This window comes from Meriones unguiculatus, chromosome 21 (genome assembly GCF_030254825.1).
Source record: "Meriones unguiculatus strain TT.TT164.6M chromosome 21, Bangor_MerUng_6.1, whole genome shotgun sequence".
NCBI lineage: Eukaryota > Metazoa > Chordata > Mammalia > Rodentia > Muridae > Meriones > Meriones unguiculatus.
Genome location: NC_083368.1, coordinates 34,246,999 through 34,271,438, shown reverse-complemented (window position 1 = coordinate 34,271,438; position 24,440 = coordinate 34,246,999). Strand labels below are relative to the sequence as shown.

At 37.7% G+C, this 24,440-nt stretch overlaps 1 long non-coding RNA gene across 1 annotated transcript in view; it reads right to left on the bottom strand.

The window, feature by feature from the left end:
- Positions 1 to 800: 800 nt before the first annotated feature.
- The window catches only part of LOC110563224 (uncharacterized), a 41,096-nt gene continuing 17,456 nt past the window's right edge, over positions 801 to 24,440 (bottom strand). Inside the window, exons 2-4 of the long non-coding RNA XR_002477275.2 lie at positions 9,545 to 9,605; positions 2,214 to 2,255; positions 801 to 1,255 (exon numbers count right to left, since the gene is read on the bottom strand). This is a non-coding gene — a long non-coding RNA (uncharacterized LOC110563224). The remainder of the gene's footprint in view (positions 1,256 to 2,213; positions 2,256 to 9,544; positions 9,606 to 24,440) is intronic.

The following is a 24,440-nucleotide window of genomic DNA, read 5'->3' as shown; positions in this document are numbered from 1 at the left end:
TGGAAGATATAATTGACTAGCATCTAAATGGACTCTATTATAGATACCTCAACAGCATGCTTGTAAGCATTTGCTCAGGGAATCAACAGTTTTATAGTCATGTGATGTTTTATAGTTGTAGTGATGTGATGAGACGAATTTCATTAGAGACCAAATATCTATTTTAGCTTTCCCTCGGCTTGAGGTGTGTAGGATATAATACTTTTAGGTTGACGTGCAGTTGACTATTGGCTAACTTGTGTATTCATGCAACCAACATTTGAGAGTCTGAGAATGTTACAGAGGGTGTTAGAAACACTACTATCTAGAATGGAGAAAATTTCTGTCCTCTGCCTTAATGCACATTGGAGCTTGATGGTCCAGCTTAACATGGAAAAGAATTGGGTCACAAAGGGAGAGGTCATTGGGAGCTGCTCTTGGAAAGTCATGTTTTAAAAGTTATTAGGTTATTTTGATGGGATTCCTAAGGCCATTTTATTTGATAGGCATTAAAGAATCTCCTTTTAGCAACGGTTTGTGTTAAGTTATACCCATTTAAAGGGTGTGGCTGCATGTTCCTCTCCCTGTACCTTGGGAAGAAGAGACTGAAAACACCAGTAGCCACTTGCTTAAGAAAAGCTTTAGACTTTTAGGAATTTATAAGCTACCTTGAGTAACAAGAAGTCAGAGAAGTTTGGGGGAGTCGTAAGGCCTAGAGTTAGCCTAAGGAGCAAAATGGTCACTAGAAGTAACTTGGGAACGCTGGAAAGAAGTCAGACTATTAGCACCAGTAGGAAAAATGATCACACAGACAACCAGGATTGAGATCCACTTTTATTGTAAGGAGGGACATAACGGCATGCTTTATGGAAGTTCCAGAAACTGTGTCACTTCATCCCAAGTGAAATCTATGAGATCACCCTGAAGAAAGAGATCAAGGATGAAATCTCTAAGTTGGGAAACGGTAATCTCTTCGGTGTTATCAGGAAAATATGCGGGGAAATTTCTAAGAATAATGTCAAAAAAGTGGTGAGCATGGCGGATGGGGCTCGATGTTGCATTCATGAGTGTAGGGGTATTAGTAACTGATATTCAGAACACCTGGGGTCTTTTAGTACAACAAATACGGAGAGGGCAGGCTTAAGACTAGTGTAGTGTGGGGAGGCTTGCACTGGCAGAGGAGAAACAGATGCAGGACAGGAAATCTCTGAATTCACTCAAGGGAGTCAGACAACGCGGTGGACGTTGGCCCGGAGGGTCTTCAGGAGTCTTCACCCTGTGGAAGAACTTTGAGATATTACTCAATCCCCAATCCCAGGTGATAAGGAGAGTTTCTCCTTTAGTGAGGAGTGATCTGGCTTAGGATGGCTCTAGGTCTGCACTTGGTCCTGTTCTACCAAGTGTTGTCTTATTTCTTTGCTGTCATCCTCAATCCACTGCACAATGTCCCTTCTAAAATTTGTCTTGCTTACTGGGGTAGCCCTTTGTTTTTGTCATTAATGGCTTTGACGGTCAGTCCCAGAGATGTCACGTAAAGCACTGGTTACTGCATTTCAGAGGTCAATGAACAACCTGGGCCAAGAAATGACCTTTCACATAGGACCCTCAGTGGGCTGAGATGTGTTTATTGGGGAAGGGATCTCTGACCTGAGAAGTGCTGTCACAAGATGTGTTGTACAGGTCTTTTATATTAACTCACTCGGTAAAGAGCTCCTTAAAATCTGGGGTCTTAAGGAAAGGACATGAAACCCTGGATATGGTGGTCATCTAACCACTTAGAAGGAATTTTATAGAACACATCAACCTATAAAGTAGTATTCAGTTGAGAGTACTATTCAGAGGCCATGGATCGTGGTCTGGGACTCTGCACGGTGGTTAAATCATATTACAGAAGAACATAGGCATTTCATTTTCAAGGTCCAGGATAAAATTCAGACCTGTTCTTTAAAATATACCCCAACAGTGAGTCTGAAGTATTAAAAGAGACATCCTATGGAAAGGAAAGGGACCCTAAGTCCTAACAGGACAACTTTGGGGGGAAGGGGGGGCAAGATATCTGCAATGCAATGAGTGAGGTAGCTTTCTACAAGGGGCCTCGTACCTTATTAAAAGAACTCCTGAGGAGGTAGGTGTCTGCAAAGGACTCGAGACATGGGAATTCTTGGTTCTAAGGCTAACAGTTAAAGGGTAAGAACGTTGGATACAGAGGCTAGTTTTGACAAGGAGAAACTCACCAATGTTATGTTCTCAGATGAACAAACTCAGGCTCAGGAGGGCTGTTCAAAAGAGAAAGGAAAAGTGACTAGAGAATATAGAAAAATATCCACCTCAACATCTGCAAATTCACCCGAAGCAATTGCCTTTCATGCTGTGTTACATTTTGTGAATGGGGTTTAAATGAGAAACAACAACATCCCTTTCTCCTCTGTGTACTAAGTACTTAGGCCACTTTAAAGCAACCACTCATATCCCACCAAACAGCTGTCTTATCTTGGTCAGGAATTACCACTGTTCAGGGAAAGACGGTATTTCTTAAAAAAAGGTCCATAACCAAGGAAGAAATCACACACAAAAATTAGAAACCATTTTAAACCAACAAAAAACATAATACATCAATATTTTAGAGTGGAATTAAAGCAAAACACAGAGTTTTATGAACTCAGTGGCTGGCTCTTTGACCTTCCCATCACCAAGAGGGAGGAGCAGCCTTGCTAGGCCATAGAGGAGAGCATTGCAGCCAGTCCTGATGAGACCTGATAAGCTAGGGTCAGATGAAAGGGGAGAAGGACCTCCCCTATCAGTGGACTTAGAGAGGGGCAGGGAGGAGATGAGGGAGGGAAGGTGGTATTGGGAGGGAATGGGGAGGGAGTTACAGCTAGGATACAAAGTAAATAAACTGTAATTAATATAAAAAATAAAAATTTATCTTGGCCATTCTGATGGATGTAAGGTGAAATCTCGGGGTTGTTTGATTTGCATTTCCCTAATGGCTAATGACATTGAGCATTTCTTTAAGTGTTTCTCTGCCATTCGATATTCCTCTACAGAGAATTCTCTGTTTAGCTCTGGTCCCCATTTTTTAATTGGATTACTTGGTTTGCTGCTTTTCAGCTTCTTTAGTTCTTCATATATACTGGATATTAGCCCTCTGCCAGATAAAGGGTTGGTGAAGATTCTTTCCCAATCTGTAGGCCGTCATTTTGTTTTGATGACGGTGTCCTTTGCTTTACAGAAGCTTCTCAGTTTCATGGGGTCCCATTTATTAATTGTTGCTCTTAGAGCCTGTGTTGTTGGTGTTCTGTTCAGGAAGTTGTCTCCTGTACCAATGAGTTCTAGGCTCTTCCCCACTTTTTCTTCTAGCCAAATTAATGTATCTGGTTTTATATTGAGGTCTTTGACCCACTTGGACTTTAGTTTTGTGCAGGGTGATAAGTATGGATCTATTGTATTTTTCTACATGTAGACATCCAGTTAGACCAGCACTATTTGTTGAAGATCCTATCTTTTTCCCTTGTATGGTTTTGGCATCTTTGTAAAAAATCAGATGTCCATAAATGTGTGGGTTTATTTCTAGGTCTTCTGTTCGGTTCCATTGATCCACCATTCTGTTTCTATGCCAGTACCATGAAATTTTTATTACTGTTGCTGTGTAGCACAGCTTAAGATCAGGGATGGAGATACCTCCAGAAGATCTTTTATTGTAGAGGTTTGTTTTAGCAATTCTGGGTTTCTTGTTATTCCATAAGAAGTTGAGAATTTTTCTTTCCAGGTCTATTAAAAAAATAGAGTTCTAATAAGCAAAGGCCATTTTAAATCAATGGTCTTATCCTCTGTTAGAAACTGGAGATGGTAATGGAGTACTGCATGAGCCAGGGCCAAAGCTGCACAAGCGCAACTCCAGTGCTTGGAAGCTAGATGCAGAAAATGCTCCTCAAGGCTACATAGCAAGTTGGAGGCTTGCTTGACCTTGTCTCAGAAGACCAAAACACGACGGATAAAATGAAAAATTCAGTGCGTATTTCTCATTTTGCATACAGATCAAACTGCACCTACGCTTATTGGTGGCTCCTGCTTGGATGTTGATCTTACTCTGCTACCATGACAAATGAAGCTTCAAGGACTCAAACTTGTGGCCAGCATGTGAGTTGCTGTCTTGAAGTGGTCTGCCTGGTAGATTTGTATCTTTCAGCTTGCTTGCTGCAAGAAGGGCAGCAGCTTGCCACTTGCTCATGGTTCTCTGATTTGGGATTTGGACTTGGGAGCTAGTGAGCTTTAGATGAGCCTCTGGATTAAAGCCAATGTTATAATAGGGTGAAACTCTTGGAATCCTTGGGTGCGAGAGAGAATGGGTTGTGCTTTGGCAAAGGCTTGAATCTTTAAGGGCCAGATGGCATCCTGTCACAGGCTGATTGGAAACTAGACTCAAGAATCTTGACCTCTCTGGGACATGATGCCTTGCCTGATGCCCATGATCTTGAATATGGCAGATTTCACCCCAGCGGCTAGGATAACTTACAGGTAGAGTTATTCTTAAAGAAGAAGCATAGTTAGGGGAATCTGGTCAAATCATATGCACGTGCAAAAGTAGAGAATTCCCCCTGCTGAGAAGAAAAGGGTTTGATATGGCACAGCTAGCCAGTTGATTGTGCGGACCTTGTGAAAAGGAAGAAAGGTGGCCTCTAATTACCAAGAGCAGCCCCACAGTGACAGCCAGCAAGGAAATGAGGAACTCAGCACTCCAAACATAAGAGAATAAATTCTGCCAACAGCCTGAATGAATTCTGAGACTGATTTTCTCTTGTGTCTCTTGTAAAAAATGCAATCTAGTTGAAACTTGGCTTTTAGCCCTTGAAACCCAGATAATTCAGCCATGTCATAATAAATTCAGGTCCCACAAAATTACAAAATAGTTATTGACCAGCTAAGTTGGTGAAATTTTGTGAATATTCCTATAGAAAACTAATATAGATGCTTAAGTTTTTAACAAATCAACTTTAGAATAAATTTTAAAAAATACATGGCCAATAAATAACAGAATATTATACCATGCTTAAGTGAGGTTTGGCTTGTATATGCTAAGTTTTCATTTTAAAAGGAAAAAAAATCAATATAATTTTTCATGTTAACAGACCGAAGAAAGCTTTAGCATTGAGAAGCCCTCATCAAAGGGCTATTTGCAATTGATAGCTGCTGGGAGGGGAAATAAGTTGCCTCCAATATATCTCACTGGATAGATACATCAATCACACTCTAGGGCAGGCCCCATGCCCAGAAGTTGGACAACACAAACTGATCGATATGTTTTGTGTGTGTGTGTTGCTTTATTTTGATCGTTTTTGTCTTGGTAGGTCTTTTTTGTTGGTTTGGTTTGGTTTTTTGAGGGAGAGTATCATAAAGTTGATAGTTATGGAGATGAGGAGTGTATGGGAGGAGCTTGGGAAGGCAAGGAATGTGATCAAAATACATTGCTTGAAAAAAATTAAATAAAAAAGAAAAGCTATCAGATCATACAAGTTAAAGTTTAAAAACGACAAAATTTAACATTCACTCATGATTCCATTACAAATATATGAAAAAGCAAATTGTAAAAATAGAAGGATAGAAGGCAAATGAAATATGTTAAAGGAATACAGATAGCAATCAGAAAATATTCATATCTATAGTTGTAGACATCATGATTGCTTATATAAAAAATCCCAAAGAATCTAATCAAAAAGAAATTGGAACTAAAAGCAGAGTTTAACACAGTTGTAGGATATAAGTGAACATGGAAAAATTAATTGTTTTCTGATACGCAGCAATGAGCTGGAAAATGAGCTTCAGTAAATAACTCCATATAAACCAATAAAGAATATTATAGAAAATATTTTCAGAGAAATAGTTACTAAATAATTTTTGAGGATTGTGTGCTTAAAACCTTTAGAGCTTTTTTTGGGGGAGGGGGATCTTCAGTGAAATCTCAGGGTTGTTTTGATTTGCATTTTCCTGATGAATAAGGACATTGAGCATTTCTTTTTTTTTTTAAGATTTATTTACTTATTTATTTATTGCCTAGACAGAGCTTTTGAGAGAAGCAAAGGATAGCTAACAAGTGAAGTTACTACAAATGAAGACTGAAACGGCCAATTCTTTTAAGAAAGTAGGCTTCCATCTGACCCTAGCTTATCCTCCCCTACCAGTGGACTTAGAGAAGGGCAGGGAGGAGATGAGGGAGGAGAGTGGGATTGGGAGAGAATGAGGGAGAGGGCCACAGCTGGGATATAAAGTAAATAAACAAATTATAATTAATATAAAAATAAAGATTTAATTGAAAAAAGAAAATAGGCTTGGATCTTTGGAATAGGTCTAGACATTTAAATCCATGCAGAACAGAATTCCAGCAGATTTTTTTCTACAAATTAACATGTTTATTCTAACATTTTTGTTAATTTCGAAGTAAGGAGACTAGATTTGAAAAACTTACATGACCTTTTATATGTCTTTCAACAAAAACACGGATAGTAAGAGAATTTGGAACAAGGTTAAGCATATACATAAATCAAAACAGAATACAGTTTAGAAGTTGCCAAACACATGTACATGGTCAATTTGTTTCTGACATAAATGCCAAAGAAAATCAATGAAGAAAATACTTTGAATAAATTACGGTGTACATATAGAAAAACACTCACCTTTTAACTCACATTATGCTTGAGAAGCTAATTCAAAATTGCTCACTGATTGGACTAAGAGTAAACACTAGGAATAAAATATTTTTAGGAGGAAACATACGGGATAATTTTCATAGCTTATAGATAAAAAGTTAATGTAATCAATATGAAAAGCACCAACCATAAAGAGAAATGATTAACAAGATTTCATAAAAGTTGTTAATTTCTGTATCTAATGGACTCCACACTTTAAAACAACAACAAAACAATCTACATTAATTAGAAAAACATTCTTAGTGCATGTGTTGAGCCTGAACTTGAACACAGAACATTACTATGGATCAGTAAGAAAAGGGCAAATGGTCCAATTTGAAGTTAAGCAAAATATTTGAATTGATCTTTCACACACACACACACACACACACACACACACACACAAATGCAGCATTATCTAAGAGACAACTGCACAGCATCACTCTTCATGAGAAGAAGTAAATTCAAACCAAAGTGAAACACATCCACACTAGCAGAAGGACTGAAACGGGAAGAAGGGGATGAGTGAAGCTAAAAAACGTTCTAAGTCATGCTTTTGTTGATTGTTATATAAATATTTAATTATTCAAAATTCATTAAACTCTGCTATTAAGTGGATACATTTTATTTTAGAATTAACTGTTATAAACAAAACAGAATATGTGTGATCAGGTATAATGTGATACAATAATGTAATAAATGTACTTAACATATCGAATTTCATTTAAAAGGTCTTATTAAATCATTCAGTGTGAAGAAAACTATTGAAGCACACAATTGACATTATTAACTTGACTTTTTAAAATGATCAAATGGAAATAACAATGATGAGGAAGTGAAAGAGAGAAAATTGTCTATGGCTCAATGCAACTATTTGTTAAAACAAATACATATATATGCGCATGTATGTGAATATTTTTCCAGAGGAGGAAAGAATATGACTGAAATATATTATAAGAAAAGAATTAAAAATCATTGAGAACTTCAGTGAAATTTAAGTGGTAGTTATTAAGGATTGATGAAGTTTCTGGAACTCTTAACTTTATGACAGTTAAATATATTAATATTGTGATACATCATTTCTTTAATCCTAAAAAAGCACAGTGCTTTTTATATGAGGGAAATAAACTGTGAGTACACTTACATTAGCAAATAGAAAATACGGAAAAGCACAGACAAATAAATTGTGCTTGATGTCAAGGCTGAGGTCTTTACGATGGAATGGAGTCTATAAATCAATAGGGTCAAATTTAAGCAATAAAAGATGAAAAATTAGCAAAGAATATGAACAACATTTTCAGAAAAGAGAAATCCAGTAGCAAATAACCACAGGAAACATACTGGTCATAGTATAAATTAAAATAAGCCACTATATTATTTCATATTCCTAGACTGCAAATTAAAGTCATGAACTTCCAGGATTTGAAGATATTGTACAAAAATAGCAACTCTTTTATATATAGCTAGATAAAATAGAAATTAAAGGTCAAATTAAGATATGTGAGGATTTTCAAAATACATTTCCTGTTGTCTGTTAGAAATATTTTCATACCATGTGCATAAAATGTTTTTTACAACATTGTAAGAGAAACAAATTGTCAACAAAGTGAAAAGTGGGTAGAATAATAACCAGCTCTTCACTCTTTCATGTTAAGGTTGTGCCACATGAGCAAATATAAGAGCATTATATTTGTGAACAAAAACAAGTATCACATTTTTCATGTATATAATTTAGAGAAATAATTAACAACATGAGTATATAATAGAGCCTATTAATATTGCGGAAAAAGAAAAGAAGGAAGAAATTTTCAAAATATAATAGAAGAAATGACTAGTATCAGAGTATACTGTCATACATGTGGAGATGGAATAAGAAATCATTTAGTTGCTAATATTTGCTAGTAATTAATAAATAAATCTAATATTTGCTAATAAAACAATTTGGTGAAAACAATGAGTATAAGCTGATTTATATACAAAGAAGATGATGAACTGATGAGGATTTAATTAATTGTAAATATTTCATTTAGTGGTTTCTAAAACTAGAAAGAAACAAAGAGTGTGACAAAATTATAATCTGCAAACACTTAAGAGAAGAGTAGAAGAAGATAACAAGGCTGTGGGTAACATAGGTAGTTAGGTGGGTAGGCAGATAAGTAGATAGAAAATTGATAGGTAGGTAGATGATAAATAGATAGATAGATAGATAGATAGGTAGGTAGGTAGATAGATAGATAGATAGATAGATAGATAGATAGATAGATAGATAGATGATAGACAGATAATAGATGATAGAGTGAGCTCAAATTTCTCATAACTAGAGCTTAAACAAAAGTGTAGTTTCTAAACTTTTGTTAATAATAATTTCTTTTTAAAATATATATCGAAAATCATCTAGTGAGTATTGAAAACCGAAGCTTCCCTTTGTGTTATTGACTGAGAGAAATCTATTACTATGTTGTCATTAGACCATAATTGTATGAGAAATAGAATTTTAAGGTTGAACCCATATCTAAGAATTGATCGAACTAAGAAATAGTTGAACCTGTCACACCAGCTCTCTTCAAGATCAATACTGATCACTACATTATGGCCAGATAAAGACTGTGAAAGTGGGAAAAAATTATTGGCTCATCCCAGTTCCACAGCCACTCCAGGAACAGCCCATGGAACTTCAACAGCCTTGCAAGATGTCTGAGGAACCAAATTAATTTATCATGGAGCCCTGTCTTTCAAGATTTCTTTGGTTGCTAGTTCTTCACTTTACTTTCTGGAAAGACTCAACTTTTCATTCTGCTCCTTTGAGGCTCTTATGTGGTTATTTCTGAATTTTTATTATGTCCAATATCCAAAGGCAAAACTGTAGAGGTGGTAGGGCTTACCTTAGGATGAGCTGACAACTAGAATGCCAAAATCCCAGGAAGCAAAGTTGGTGGATTCAAACTGTCACAGGAGAAGAAACAATACTGTAATAAGGAAATTCTATGATGAAAATCATTCTCATATTGTTCGTCATCTGACGTTTGAAAGCTTTTATAACTAATGGATGCCTTTAAACAAACACTGTGGGGCAAATGTTGATTTGTTTCCATATAATTAAAATTACTTACCACAATTAGGATGAATCAGAAGTATAACTGTTAAATGGCTGAAGGAGGCACTGCCCTTGTGTGGGCATTTAAAACACAGTAGACGGAAATACGATTTGGGCTCATTATTTTTCTAAGTCAGTTCCCACGCTGTCACATGGAACTCCGGAACACAACAATTGGTCATCAACCAAGAAGAGTGCAGATGACACACTCTATAAATTTAACATAGAATTCTGAACAGCCGCTACCATTCTGCTTTTAAGTCATGCCTTTTGCCCCACGCTGCTAGAAAGAGAAGCAAACAGCCTCAGAGTTGTGAAGGCAAGATGTTCTTTCAAAATAAGTTTTCCCCAAATTTGACAGAAAATGCAAAGTATCTTTCTAGAACTTGTAGAAGTGTCTAGGCCAGAGAACACTAACGTGAGGGAGGTGATCTGATGATGCTCAAAAGGACAGAGCCTCAGAGAATGTTATTCCCACATACCACCTGCTGGTGGGGCATATAGTATTGGTACTTCACGGAGAAAAGACACAAAGGAGAAACTGAAAAGCAGAACCTACTGAAGAGGTCATGGTACCTTCAGCCTCCCAACTGTTGGGATTACAACTATGCACCACTGCCCTAAGTTTTCTTAGTTATTCATTCTTACACTGATAACAATGTTTCTCAAAGGACATTATTTTATACCACCATTAAACTCTTAGAAACTCTCATCCCCATTAGATTTTTTTTCAGACTTTCGGGGAAAAAAGACAATATTGTTATTAAGGTTAACCCACGCATGGCACTCACAATGGTTGCAGAAAACAAAACAAAAAACAAAAACCCTATAGCTTGAAGGCCAAAGCTACAAATAAATCTTCTACATGTAGAAGGTAGACTGTGAGACACTTTTTAACACAAAAAAAGACAAAAATGTAGCTACTTATAAGGATGTGAATTTAGGCATGTTATAGTCAGCTCTTTTTTTAATTTATTTTTTAATATTAGTTACAGTTTATTAACTTTGTATCCAAGCTGTATCCCACTCCCTCATTCCCTCCCAATCCCACCCTCCCTCCTTCATCTCCTCCCTGCCCCTTTCCAAGTACACTCCTCCCTTTCATCTGACCCTGGTTTATCAGGTATCTTCAGGACTGGCTGCAAAGTCCTCCTCTGTGGCCTAGCAGGGCTGCTCCTCCCTCAGGAGGGGGGTAGGTCAAAGAGCCTGCCATTGAGTTCATGTCAGAAATAGTCCCTGTTCCCCTTACTAGGATACCCACTTGGATACTGAGCTACCATGGGCTACATGCGAGCAGAGGTTCTAGGTTATATCCATACATGGTCCTTGGTTGGAGAAACAGTCTCATGAAAGGACCAGATATATTTGGTTCTTGTGGAGCTCCTGTCCTCTCCAGGTCATATTAACTCCCCCTTCTTTCATATGATTCCCTGCACTCTGCCGAAGGTTTGAGTCTTAGTATCTGCTTTGATACACTTATAGTTGGCTCTTTTGCTAGTCAGCATGGTATGTTCCTAAGCATATGCTGAATGAGTAAGTGCAATAATGACGAAACACAATCTTACTGATGCTGCAATCCTGGTGGTTTCTGCTGCTTTCTTCTCCGCTTTCAATATCTGAAAACCCACTATGCTTCTCACCATCTAATGGTAGAACTTGAAACACCTAGGAATGACTAATAGCCTAGATAAGAAGGTTGACTTTTCTAGATGCTGGCAGAAAAAAAAAATGGTGATATGGAAATAATATTACTAATGATCAAAGCCAGAAGATGAAAGCATGATAAGAGAAATGAATGTGAAACCAGCTATCTATTCATCACCCTGTAGACCCATGAATACAATCTTCAAGCAGACTTCTTGGAGAGTCTGAAGAATATTTTTCATGTCCTTAACAAAGAATATTATGTTTTCTGATATTTTGATGGATTTATCCAGCTCATTACATATGAGATAGAAAAGTTCTTCTGAAGTGACAAACTTACTTGGAAAAAGTTTCTCATTCACTTACTAAGTCAGTGTTCTTCAGTGGAATGGCACTTGATATATCAACCAAGGAAGTCCTCATGAGCAGTCGTACTTAGACAACACAACCTGGCCTTTCTCTTTGTTGTTTGCTGCTGTTGTTGTTGTTGTTTAAAAGAGAAAGATAATGTGGTGGGTAGAGAGGTAGGAGAGGAACTGAGAGGAATTGGAGAAGGGGATGAATATGATCAAAATATATTCTCAAAGAATAATTTAAAATATTTTTAAAGTTAAATGCTGAATGCTTGTTCAGTGCTAGGATCTATGTCAGCATGAGGAACACAGGAATAAATGCAATATGTGCCCTGATAAATACAGTGACAGGTTCCGTAACAGTAGAATTACTAAAATTCTGCAATGAATGTTCGTTTTCTGTTGCTATGGGAAAACACTTGAAATAATCAATTTAAAGGTGGAATATTTGTGTTGGCTCAAACATTCAGATGCTCAGGGTCTGTGATGAGAAAGAACAAGTCTGTAAATACAGAAGAAAACAACACTGCTGATTTCCTGGTGACAGGAAGGAGAACAGGAAGGTCAGAATCCCAGTATCTCCTCAAGAGTATGCTTCTGATGACATAATTTCCTCATTCCTCCTTCTGACCATCATATCCTAACAGTTCCACAACTTCCCAGAAGACCTCCATGCTTGTGAGAGTGCGTTTATCATATGGACCTTTGGGAGACACTTACCCATCCACAAAGGCCAGAAAAAAGGAAGAAAAAAGAAAGTAGCAGAAAGGTAGAGCCTGGAGAAGTGACAAAGGAAAATGATGGATCCTATTATTTTAGAAAACAGGAAACTGAGAAGGCTTTAAACTAAAGATTCAAACACTACAAAATAAAACAAGAAATATGTGTTTAAGAATGTGTGTTTAAAATCAAAGACCAAAACAGAAGCTCAGCTACTAGAGGGAAGAAGAAAAAGTCACATCAAAGAGGACAATAAAATCGACTTTTCCATCAGTATTAAACGTATAAATCCACAGGCGTGGGGTGGAGGATGAACCCATAGGCATTGCAGTAACAAAGTATAAAAGGATTAAGTAATAGCAGAGTAACCCCACTAGAAGGTGATTAACTAGGCCTTGAGGACATTTATCTCTAATCCTCTGAATCTAGGATATCAACAGTCTTTAACTTAACCCCAGTGATCACAGGGTACCAGTGCTCAAATTTCCCACCAAGTTGATGTCTCCGTAGGACATTATCTCCAGTGTTTCAATGATTTAAGACAAAGGGCCAAGAAATACACACCTGTGCCCCCTTGCTAGTCCACCAGGACCAGCCCTGGTCAGTGACCCTCAGGCATGAGACTTCAGTATTCCAATTCTTATCATATTCCTATTTCATATTTGTGTGTGTGTATGTTACTGGAATTTTCACCTCAACATTTTAGTAATAGACATCACACTTCAAGCAGCTAAGCTCTGGTTGCTACTGATGTCCTGCCATGTCACCAAGGAAACAGCCTCGACTTAAAAACCTGGTTTTTAAGCAAAAGAATATCGTGTTTTGTTTTCCAGAAGTATTGGTGCTATAGGTAAATTTAGACAAAGCAAGTATCCAATGTCTCCTTCCTCCCTTCTCTCAGTATATTCTATGACTACAGCGAACATTCTCTGGAAAGCCACATCTGTGGAGTTGTGATGGATGCTGACGCCCCCTGACTTAAACAAACTCCTAGTCAAGAACCTTACAGATCTATCCTGCGGTAAGCAAACTCTTTTCTATTTGAGACTTTTGAAAACATTTATACATAACTTTTTGTTTTAAAAGAAAACTCCCTCATCCTGACTGACAAATAGTTCCACCGAGACAAATGTTTTGAGAAAGAAAAGTTAAATATGTGCTGGCCAACTGTGAAGTTAGAGGATTGTTTGCTAGACTGTTGAAGTAAAATAATAGAAATAAAAAGCACCTTTTTTCTGTCATTACATGCTATTAACAAGTGAATTTTTACTCTCTGAGTTCATACTCAAGATATATTAAAGCCAGAAAATGAGAAATATTTTGACAAATGACAGGCTTGTTGTATAAAATATTGGATAGAATGTTATGTCAGAGTGGTTTTAACTCCTGCAGAAGACTTCCTTCACTTCCTTGACTTCTGCAAGGCTGGAGGCTGATAGAAGGTAAATCACAACTAATCTCAGCAAAGAATGCTTTGAGAGATTCTGAAAATATGGTTGTAGCCATAATATTATTAACTGCTTGGTTCCACTTAGGAAATTTGTTAGCCCTGAGCAAAGGTTTCTGGAACTGGTGTAATGGATTTCTTTAATGATGCAATCAATGAAAGAGAAGACCTGCTTGTGGGAGATACTGAGACATGAGCTCCAAGTGATGGAAGGTTGCACTTACAACCTTCCCTTCCATTTTCTTAGGAAATAGAGACCATCTCTCATGACTCTCAAATACCAAAGACGACAATTCTAAAGTTCTTCAATGGATACTCAATTTTTAGGTAAAGATTTGCTCCAACTAAGATTTCTTTAAAAAAAAAAAAACAGAACAGACTTATTATTTGAAAATTTCATACAAAGTAGTATTTGGTTCATATTGACTCCCTCCCTCAACTCCTCACACATCCTCTCCTACCTCCTTACCAACCCAATCTTGTATTTAAATCTCACTTTAAAAACAAGAACGAATTAACAACGCAAAAACATCAATTCATGTTATATTAGCCAACTATTCGTGGTCGTGAGGCCTGCCTTAGAATGAGGCTGATGTACCAGATTGTTACTCCATTGAAGAAAACTGACTTTCCCTCTTCCGGCATCGATCTAACACCAAGAGTTTCTCCGTCAGGGGTGCCTGTCTTCCATGCTCTGTGCTGGGAGTTTTGTCTGGCTTAAGCTTGTGTGTTGCCTGTCGACACAGTCTGTGAGTTCATATGTGCACCAGCAGTTTTGTACCCATAAATGTCATTTCCTAAAGTCACACACCACCTCTGTCTGCATCTTCTTTCTGCTCCATCTTCCGCTTAGATCCCTAAGAAATGTTGGCTACTCTTGTAAATTTTCAGAAGTGTATCATTATCTCCCATAATCTATCTGGCCTTTCTGGGGTCGGGGGGGGGGAAATACTGTCACCTTTCATTTATTGAGGTTTTGTGTGTGTGTGTGTGTGTGTGTGTGTGTGTGTGTGTGTGTGTGTGTGTTTGGACTGTTCTTACTTACAAGATGAGCTGTAAATTTAATAGCTATTATTCCAAAGATAGAGGGATTGACATGAGGGCTCAATCAGATACCAAATCTATCAATCCTTTTAAGCACCTTGGTATTAGATAAATAACCATAGGCTCACCCTAAACTAGGTGAACGCATTCCTACATGCTGTGGATCCTGGTGCCTCTATTTTGGAACTGGCTTGTATATACCTTCACTCTAACAAGAGAGTTCTCACAGCATTGTAATCTCTGAGACAAGGTCAATCATTTGTCTTTTATAATGCAATAATCTATTCCCAGATACTAGCACTTTAAAACAGCATGGTTATAGTCTATTACATGATTTATAAGAGCCAGAAGCCCAGGAACATTTATAGATTTGGAATTCTGATGATTTTGTAGTCAACATGTTTGTGGGCTGGTCATCTGAACAAGCGGTAAATGGCTGTTGATATGAGGCCCAGGTTCCTCGCTAGACGTACATCTACAGAGTATGGCAGCTAGCTTCCTCTAGGGTGGGTGATCCAAGAATAGCAATAAGTAACCCAGGGCATCTCTTACTTGAATGCACAAACAGCCATTTCTGTGGTATCCTATAGGCTAAAAATAAGCCACAAAGTATGGTGCAATAAGGTGAGGAATTCTCCTAAGACAATCTGGACATTGCTGACTAACAGGTGCTGATGACTACAGCTCTTCAGAATGAAATCCTAGTCCTGGCAGCACAGGAGAGCTAACCCTGAAAAAGAAAGGTACTAACATAAAAAGTTGTGGTTCATAGGATCCAAGGTTTTCCTATCTCACTGTTTCTATACTGACACATCTTAATTGGCTTCAAATAAGACCTATAGATTATCATTATACTATTATTAATTTTATTTCATATGTCTCATATGATAACCACCACTACCACAACACACACTCTGTCTGTCTCTCTCTCACATACACACACTTTTTTCTTTCTGCTGCTTGCACATGACCTTCAGGAGAAATAAGGTCAAGAATTCTTCTTATCTGCTCATGAATATATCTATTTTCTACAACAGAGGCACAGCACTAGCATCCATTGAGGCACAGTTAACAGAGAAAGTAGGAGTCTCAAGTCACTGCACCTGAAAAAGGCTAAATAGTACTAAAAGCCAAAACCCAAATCAGACTTTGTTATTTATGACCTTTCTATTAGCAAAGGTACCTGAATAATGGGGTTCTCCATTTTTCTCATCAGGCTTTATGTGAGAAAATGTGTTGTTTTAGCTTCTAAAGTTTCCTTTCTTTTCCCATCACTACTGATGGGAAAAATGTTTCCAATGAAACAGAAAGAAGGAAGAGAAGTTCCAAGCTCTCTGTGATTATTATCAATTTCATTACATGTTAAACAAAGCAGAAGTGGCTAAAATTAGTGTCTTGTTTGATTAAAATGAAAGTAACTGTATTCTTCCCCAATTCCCCTTTTAAAATAAAAAAGAGAAAATGATTGATTTTTTTTAAAGTGTTGTATGACAACTGTGTATGTTCTCAGGGAGGTTTGAAATTTCTCAGTCGCCAAGTTTCAGAGAAGTCTTAGCTTTTGACCAAGAAAACTAAGTAGAAAGCATTATGTACAAGGAACCATAATTAGAAGTAGACATAGACATAATCAGCACTGGGATGGTAAGTAGATAGAAAGAAGTTGTCTTCATCCATATTCCCACAAACTTACTGCCGAAAACCGGAAACATAGCAAGTTCCTCTACTGTAACAAAATAGGAATGTGATCCACGGATGGTACCTTCAAATGTCTTAGCCAGTTGTGGTGATGTGTGCACTTTCAATCCTAATATTCTGAAGAATATTCTGAAGATGCCAGTTTGAGGATAGTCTAGGCTATATAGCAAGAGCTGATTTCAAAAAACAAAAGAAAAAAAAAGAAAGAAACAAATAAATATTGCTCATAGCTAATATTATGTGAGCTGGATGGTAATGAAACTACAAGCTTCCTTTTCTCCCCCCACCAAGAAAACAACTGAAATAATACTAGCATGTTGATACATGATGCTTAGTATATAAAAATGCTATATAATTACTCGGGGGAAAACAGGAGCGTTTTCCATTTTTAAATGTGTACTAAAAGATTTTGTTTTGAAGGTAGCACATACATCAGGGAAGTCATGTCCCTCATCAGTAATTGCTCCTCTACCAGATAACAGGATTTACATACAGATGAGTTTCACGTAGAAACTGATGTTGGTTTGCTGCTTGAAATAGGTAATTTGGAGGCATCTGTAGCTATGCAAAGGATGCACCCAGGATTAAAGGGGATCATCAGTGTGCCCCGACAGGGCATGGGGTCCTTAGTAATTCTGAGAAATGGTTCATATTTTAAAATGGAAAAGACACAGTGACCATAGAGGAATGAGATGTATTTGGAAGCTGTTGCGGAAATAAAAGTGGCCTAAGATTCCCTTTATGTACCCACAATAATCTTTTTAAATCTATAGATTTCTTAAGTTTTTACAATTATTATATGATAAAAGCTGATATTCTTTACAGTGCTAGCTGAACCATCTTAAGCTGATATAATTTTCATTGCAATTGGAATTGCTCATCTAGATTTAAGAAGTTGGTATCAAAACCCACCTGGAGGACGTGTTCTTCAATTTAGGAGACACTGTGCAATGAATTTCAAAATAGGTTTTAAATACCGAATTCAAGTCAGAGGAAAAGCCAAGAAAGGGGACTCTTCTCCAAAGATTCAAAGTTCTTTAGGAAAAGAAAATGCTCTCTTTCTCCTGGGATAATTCACTAAGCCAAGTGAGGCGGAAAGCACTGTCAAAAACAGAGAGATATGTGCAACTTAAAACCATACCTAAAGCTCGATTTGAAAGACCAGCACATCACAATATTGTTTGAGGCTTTATTATATATCTGGATTCGCCACATAATGAATCCTTTACGCTTCCTGAAATGTCATCATAAATTAAATGCAGAAGGACTCAAGGTGTAATTATCTCTTTGCGTGGAGTAGGGCCTTGAGGGAGAACAGAGGGACATCTTTAAAGTGGTGAGATGCCAGTGTAAACCTGACATTGTGACAATATTACTGACCTCGTGGTATCCGTGTCAGTATCAGCTAGGATGGGGGTCAGTGTTGGTAGCTGGCAGGGACAAGAGTGCATAAAATGTCCCATGGTGAGTAGGCTGACCAGGACACACTAGCTTTACACTAAAATTATGTAGAACACTTTCTTACTGACTAACCTGCTTAGCATTCATTTCATTTGAATTTTCATCTTGGTGGGGATTTTTTATGTGTGTTTTCTATAATTTGTTCTGCTATCTTCTTTTGTCATAACCCAAACACTCTTCCTTGTTTTGTAATGATACACATATGTATATGTTCTTTTTAATTACAATTCTAAGTAAAATAGTTCCTGAAGGAGAACGGATTTAAAAACACACAGCAAACATTATCTTTTTGTTACTCAAGAAAATATGACAACAACAGCAAAAAAAAAAAATGAGATTGTTTTTTCCTCACTTAAAACATTTTTCTTGGAAAAACATTATGTATAAGGTCAGTGCAAGGATTTATTGGCATGCCTTAGTTGATGTGATCCATTACCCAGCATTATGCATTATCTGTCTACAGATTATATTCTAGTAAAAGGAGAAATAGAAGGATCACTTTTTAAGGCCACATTATCTTATTCAAGCTTTGGAAGTGTTCGTGCATATTGAAGAAAGAATTTAGAAACCCAAAAGTTTTAATGTACCCATATTAAATGAAGAAGAATCTCTCCTTTTTTTTCTAGTGGGCTTTAATGCAGGAAGAAGAAAGACCAAAATACAAAGAAAGAAAATTCAATAACACAAGCTGCACTGACCTTAAAACAGAACGTGTTCTGATATTCTTTAAAAGCACATTTTGATACACCTTGAATATTACATGCAGCAAAAACGCATGCACAAAAACGGGATCATCTCCCTGAAGCCTTAATTTCGTTTTGACATAAAAGGAAGATCTACAAAAAGCATATATGCCTCTATTCCCAAGTAAAAGATAGTGACAGATTATTTGCTGCTTTTGTCTTTTTACAGACTACGACAGAAATATGACTTTTTTCTGGTTTAAAAGTTTATATTTAATAACAGCAAACTGGCAAGACCTACTTACAGCACATTTTACTTACTTAATTGACAATTAACATATTTCCATTAAAAATGATTTCCATACAAATCATGCCCCGATTTGTATCAGGCATTGTAATGAAAGCTGAAGTTATCATACATAACACTAGGTGGGTTTGTGTGTGTCCATAATCTGAGTAAGAAAAATATCTTAACACAACCTCGGCTTTTAATGTGTATGCTATTGGAATATGATATCAAGAGCTTCTAGCGGTACTTTTTTGTTTGTTTCGTTTTGCTTTCTATAATAAAATTAGCAATTTTAGTTAAAGATTTCAGTAGTAATTGTAATAGTGCTAAAGTTAAACATTCTCAAAAGCAAACCTGGGAGTCTAAGAGTAAGTTGAAGGCTGAAAAAAGCACTTAATTAGTTTAGTCCTAAAAGAGACTCAGCACCATTTCTCACAGAAGCACTTCAAGCCATATGTGATTTGATTCCGAACAGTATAGATGTATAGTATTAATCTTCGAACGTCTGAGAAAAAATCAGGATTAGAAACCTCCCAACTGCAAAACTTTCTTTAACAAGTATACAATGTTTGTAAGGAAAACATGTTTGCTTTGACTTGGTCATCATGCTAGTATGGATGAATCAAGCTGTGTCCTGTCAGGAAGCAGCATCCTCTTAGTGAACAGAAGCCTTCCCACACTGTGCTTTGACTGAGGTCTCCAGTCAGACCCTTCCACATGGCCTCCGATGAGGGTTGTTTGAGGTTGAGGCTGAATGGCATGGTGAGGGGTTGTATTTTGACTAATACCATTCTGACATTTACTCTAAACACATGTCAAGTGTTGTGTGATAAATTTTGCAAGCAGGTACACAGCTAGTACCAGACATTTGGGGAACAAGTTAACTATATACACACAATCTGATTAGGAAGCAGGTCTTTGTCTTAAAACTCTAAAATGAAGTGCAGCTTTTGACATTGAAAATATTGTAGACCCTTTTCCTTCTGCTGGGTTGCCTTGTCCAGCCTTAATTAGAGGGGAGGGGCCTAGTCTCGTTGTAACTTGATATGCTATGTTTGATTGATATCCCTGGGAGGCCTGCCCTTTTCTGAAGGGAAATGAAGGAGGAGTGCATCTGGGGAAGAGGTGAGGTGGAGAGGAACTGGGAGCAGACAAGGGAGGAAGGGGTACAGTCAGGATGTAAAAAAGAAAAATTTTTTAAATAATTAATAAATTTAAATTAAAAATAAATAAACAAACTTAAAGGGGAATGAGAAAGAAAAGATTTGGGTATCCAAGTAATTCTTGGAGTTGAAGTGTAGAAGACCACTTAAAATTTTGATGAATGGAGGCTAGAGAGATGACACAGAGGTTGTGAAAACTTGCTCCTCCTACAGAGGACCTGAGTTTTGTTTGTTTATAATTTATTTTTACTTTACTTTTCTATACAATTTATTCACTCTATATCCTGATTGTTACCCCCCTCTCTCGTCTCCTTCAGACCCTTCCTACGTCTCCCCTCCTCTAGTCCTCAGAAAGGACAAGCTGTCCTTCCCTACCATATAACCCCAGCCTATCAAGTCTCATCAGGATTGCCTGCATCCTCTTCCTCTGTGGCCTGGCAAGCTCACCCCACCACGGGGAAGTTATCAAAGAGCAGTCAACAGAGTCCATGTCAGAGGCAGACCCTGTTCCCCTTACTAGGGAACTCACATGGAGACTGAGCTCCCTATGGGCTACATCTGAGCAGGAGGCATAGGTCTTCTTGCATGGTCCTTGGTGCATCAGTCTCTGCAGGACTCCCTGGGCCCAGATTTTTTGGCTCTGTTGATCTCCTGTCCCCTCTGAGTCCTTTAATTCCCTCCCCCCACACACACACACACTCTTCCATAAACCTCTCTGCACTCCGCCCAGATCTGAGTTCTGATCCCACCATCCACATTGCGTGATTCACTACTGCCTGCAACTCCAGCTTTATGGAATCTGATATGGTCTTCTGGGCTTGGTAGCATTTGCATGTGATATTTGCCCATACATGAGCCTGATGAGTTAAAAAAAATCTGTTGAATGGATAAGCATCCCCTGTGGAAAAAGAAATCTAAGCATATAAGACTGATGCGTTTGGAGAATTGTACAGAACCTATTCTTTAGCCTACAAACAAGTGGTCTGAATCCTACAGAGAGCTAGAGGAGTTTCTGTGGGTTAAATTATTAGTTAGAATCAAAGGCTACTATTTTCCAGAGTCAGCAAATCCCCAATGAAAAGCAAAACAAATAAACAAAAACAAAGAAGAGGAGGAGAACAAAGAATATAAACATTCATAAGTATGTATTTTACTAAAATAACTTATTTCACTATTTTTTCTTATTTATTTTTTTTAAATTATCACCAAGAAAGTTCATGTTTATATTAGGAAAGTTTCATTAGCAAAACAGTAGTGTATCCTATTAAATAATTTTTTTCATGTATGCCACAAATATTTATTCACCATCTATTATGTTATAAAGTTGGGCTTTTCATCACCTCCCCCTGGGGGGGAGCAGCCTTACCAGGCCATAGTAGAGGACAATGCAGTCACTTTTGATGTGAACTGATAGACTAAGATCAGAAAGGAGAGGAGAACCTCCCCTATCAGTGGACTTGGGGAGTGGCATGCATGCAGAGGGAGGAGGGAGGGTGGGATTGGGAGGGGAGGAGGGAGGGGCTTATGGGGGGATGCAGAATGAATAAAGTGTAATTGATGAAAAAGAAAAAAAGAAAAAAAGAAAATAAAATGAAAATGTTTAAATAAATTATTAAAAAAAAGTATGGTGATCAAAGGGTGTTCACAGAATTTTGCCTGGCACTTCTCTCACGTGGCAAGGTTCTACTTCCCTCTCCTGAGAGTGTCTTAGTTACTGACTGAGTAACCTCCGCCCAGCAGAGCATGTCAGGAAGTGAAGGTTTGCTGGAACATACGAGGCATCTTGTCTTGACTCTCTGGACTTTATTCTCGGGTTGCACACTCCAGCTGACAGCATAAGAACACTGAGGTTGCTACGGAGGGGCAACTGGTCTGACAAAAGCCCCCTAGCCCACAAAGAGCAACCAAAATGTCAGGAAGCTCAGCCCTCCATCCCAGTCAGACTTCCCAGAGATGGTGGCACTGTCTTATGGATAACCTTATGAAAAGCTCAGAACCACAGCCATCCACTCTGGCCTTTCCACCCATACTCTCTTAGAAACTCTGGGAGGAATAGACACTCTTGTTTAAAGCATCTGTGTTCTGCGACCAGTTGTAACAATGAATACCCACTAGTATCATTAATCCCAGATGTACAAAATAGAGCACATATTCTGAAAGTGCTCAAGGCAAAGCACCCTTAATTGGTGCAAATTGCTGGTGCTGCTCATATCTTCCCCTAAGAGCAGGTCCAGCTAGGCTGATCACAAATGTAAGCTTTTACTTCATGGAGGTAAAGGAAGAAAGCTAGGCCTGGGCTGTACCTCTGTGGTGGGCATGGGGGCCTGTCACATCTGAAACTCTCAGTTTAATACCTTATATTGCATGGATACCAAATAGAGAAAAGGAGCTTTTCAGTGAAGCTCATCCTGTCTACCAGAGATGCATGGGGTTCTAGAGCAAAATCTCTAGACAACAAGAGTGTATTATTTTTACTACAAATGGACTTCTGTTTCTTTGCATGTCTGTTTAAGTGTGTGTGTATGTGTGTGTGTGTGTGTGTGTGTGTGTGTGTGTGCACGCGTGCTAGTGCGTGTGTGTATTCATTTATCTCTTGGTATGTGCTAGTTCCAGAAGTCCCTGCAAATATCAAATTTTGATGATATCAAGCCCCCTGTATAAGCTAGCATAGCATTTTTACATAGCCTAGGCGTTATCCTCCTGAACACTTTAAGTCATTTTATGTTACTTATAATACTTAACACACATGAATTACATATAAGTAGTTGTTATATTATACTATTTAGGAAATACTAACAAGAAAAAGTCTGTACATGTTCAGAATAATGCAAATTTCCTTTTAAATAGTTTAATTCAAGTTTGAGTAAGTTGCCAATAAAAAAAAACCACGGCTATTGATGGATGGCCATGTGACTATATCATATACAGAGAGACAAGCCCAGATACACATATGTACACATACACACACACACACACACCATCACCACCACTACATCATTCAAGCTTCCAGAAAGGCTGAAACATCACTGAGATAAGAGTCAGTTCTAAGTGTCTTCTCATTTTACTGTTGTTAATATACAAATACTATATAAGATGTTAAAATTATTTCCTCAAGTTAATTGATGGATCTAGTTAAGAAATGGATACAATGCCAACACCCTCAACTACCTGATTATCAAATTGTGAGTAAAGCAAATGCCCTGAAAAGAGTGAGGAAAGGCGGGATGATTCCGAGCGGAGATCGGTCTATAATAGTAGAAAACGTTCTTTGGGTTCAAAATAAGGCACACTGAAATAGCGATGTGGTACCCTTTGTCCTAGATTAGTAGGTCTGTACCCTCCTTCCTTTATTAGAGAAGGCAGCTTTGCCAGACTATGACAGAGGAATTGGATGACAGCTGATAAACTGTGAAATGATTTAACCACTTGGAAAATGAAGAATTAAAAAAAAAAAAACATAGTTACATTCCCGTGACAGCTTAACAAAGTCTAATGTGTTGTGCAAAAATTACCTTAGAAAGCAAAATTATAGGCACATTAATGCAGTATTCCACTGTAAAAAAAACATATAATGACTAGCTGATCTATGCCAAGTTCACTATATGATAATATTATTTAATTTTCACTTTCAATACCTGCAGGGTTGGTGCTATTACAACCATCCCTGTCTGACAGACACGGAAGCCCGAGCTTTAGAGAGCTTGAATATGTCAGTCCTGGGTACGTGGGGAGGCTGCCCTCAGAATGTCCACTCTTTTACTACTCCACTGCAATGCCCTTCCCAAAACAGATCGCTGAAAATACTGAAGTGCTATATTTCACTCATAGAAATATTCAAGCTGTAATGATTTTAAAGGAGAAAAACCAGGAAATGGGCTTTGTTTTAATTGTGTTTTCTAAGTTATCAGTCTGGCAATACTCAACATTTATTATTTATAACTCCCTTTCCTCTCTCCTCCCCCAGCCCCCAACAATTTCCAATCCTTTCTTTGTCCCAAGTCCAGAAGTGTAGATTACGTTCTATGAGCAACCTTGAAGTGCTATTATTTCCAACTGAAGTGCAATTATTCCCATTCAAAGCAGCAGGCCATTATGGTCTCCTGTCTAAACAATAGTATTCCTCATCCTGGAGTATGGTCTCCATATGTGTCTATCATTCTTGCAAACGATGTCATTGTAAGGGCT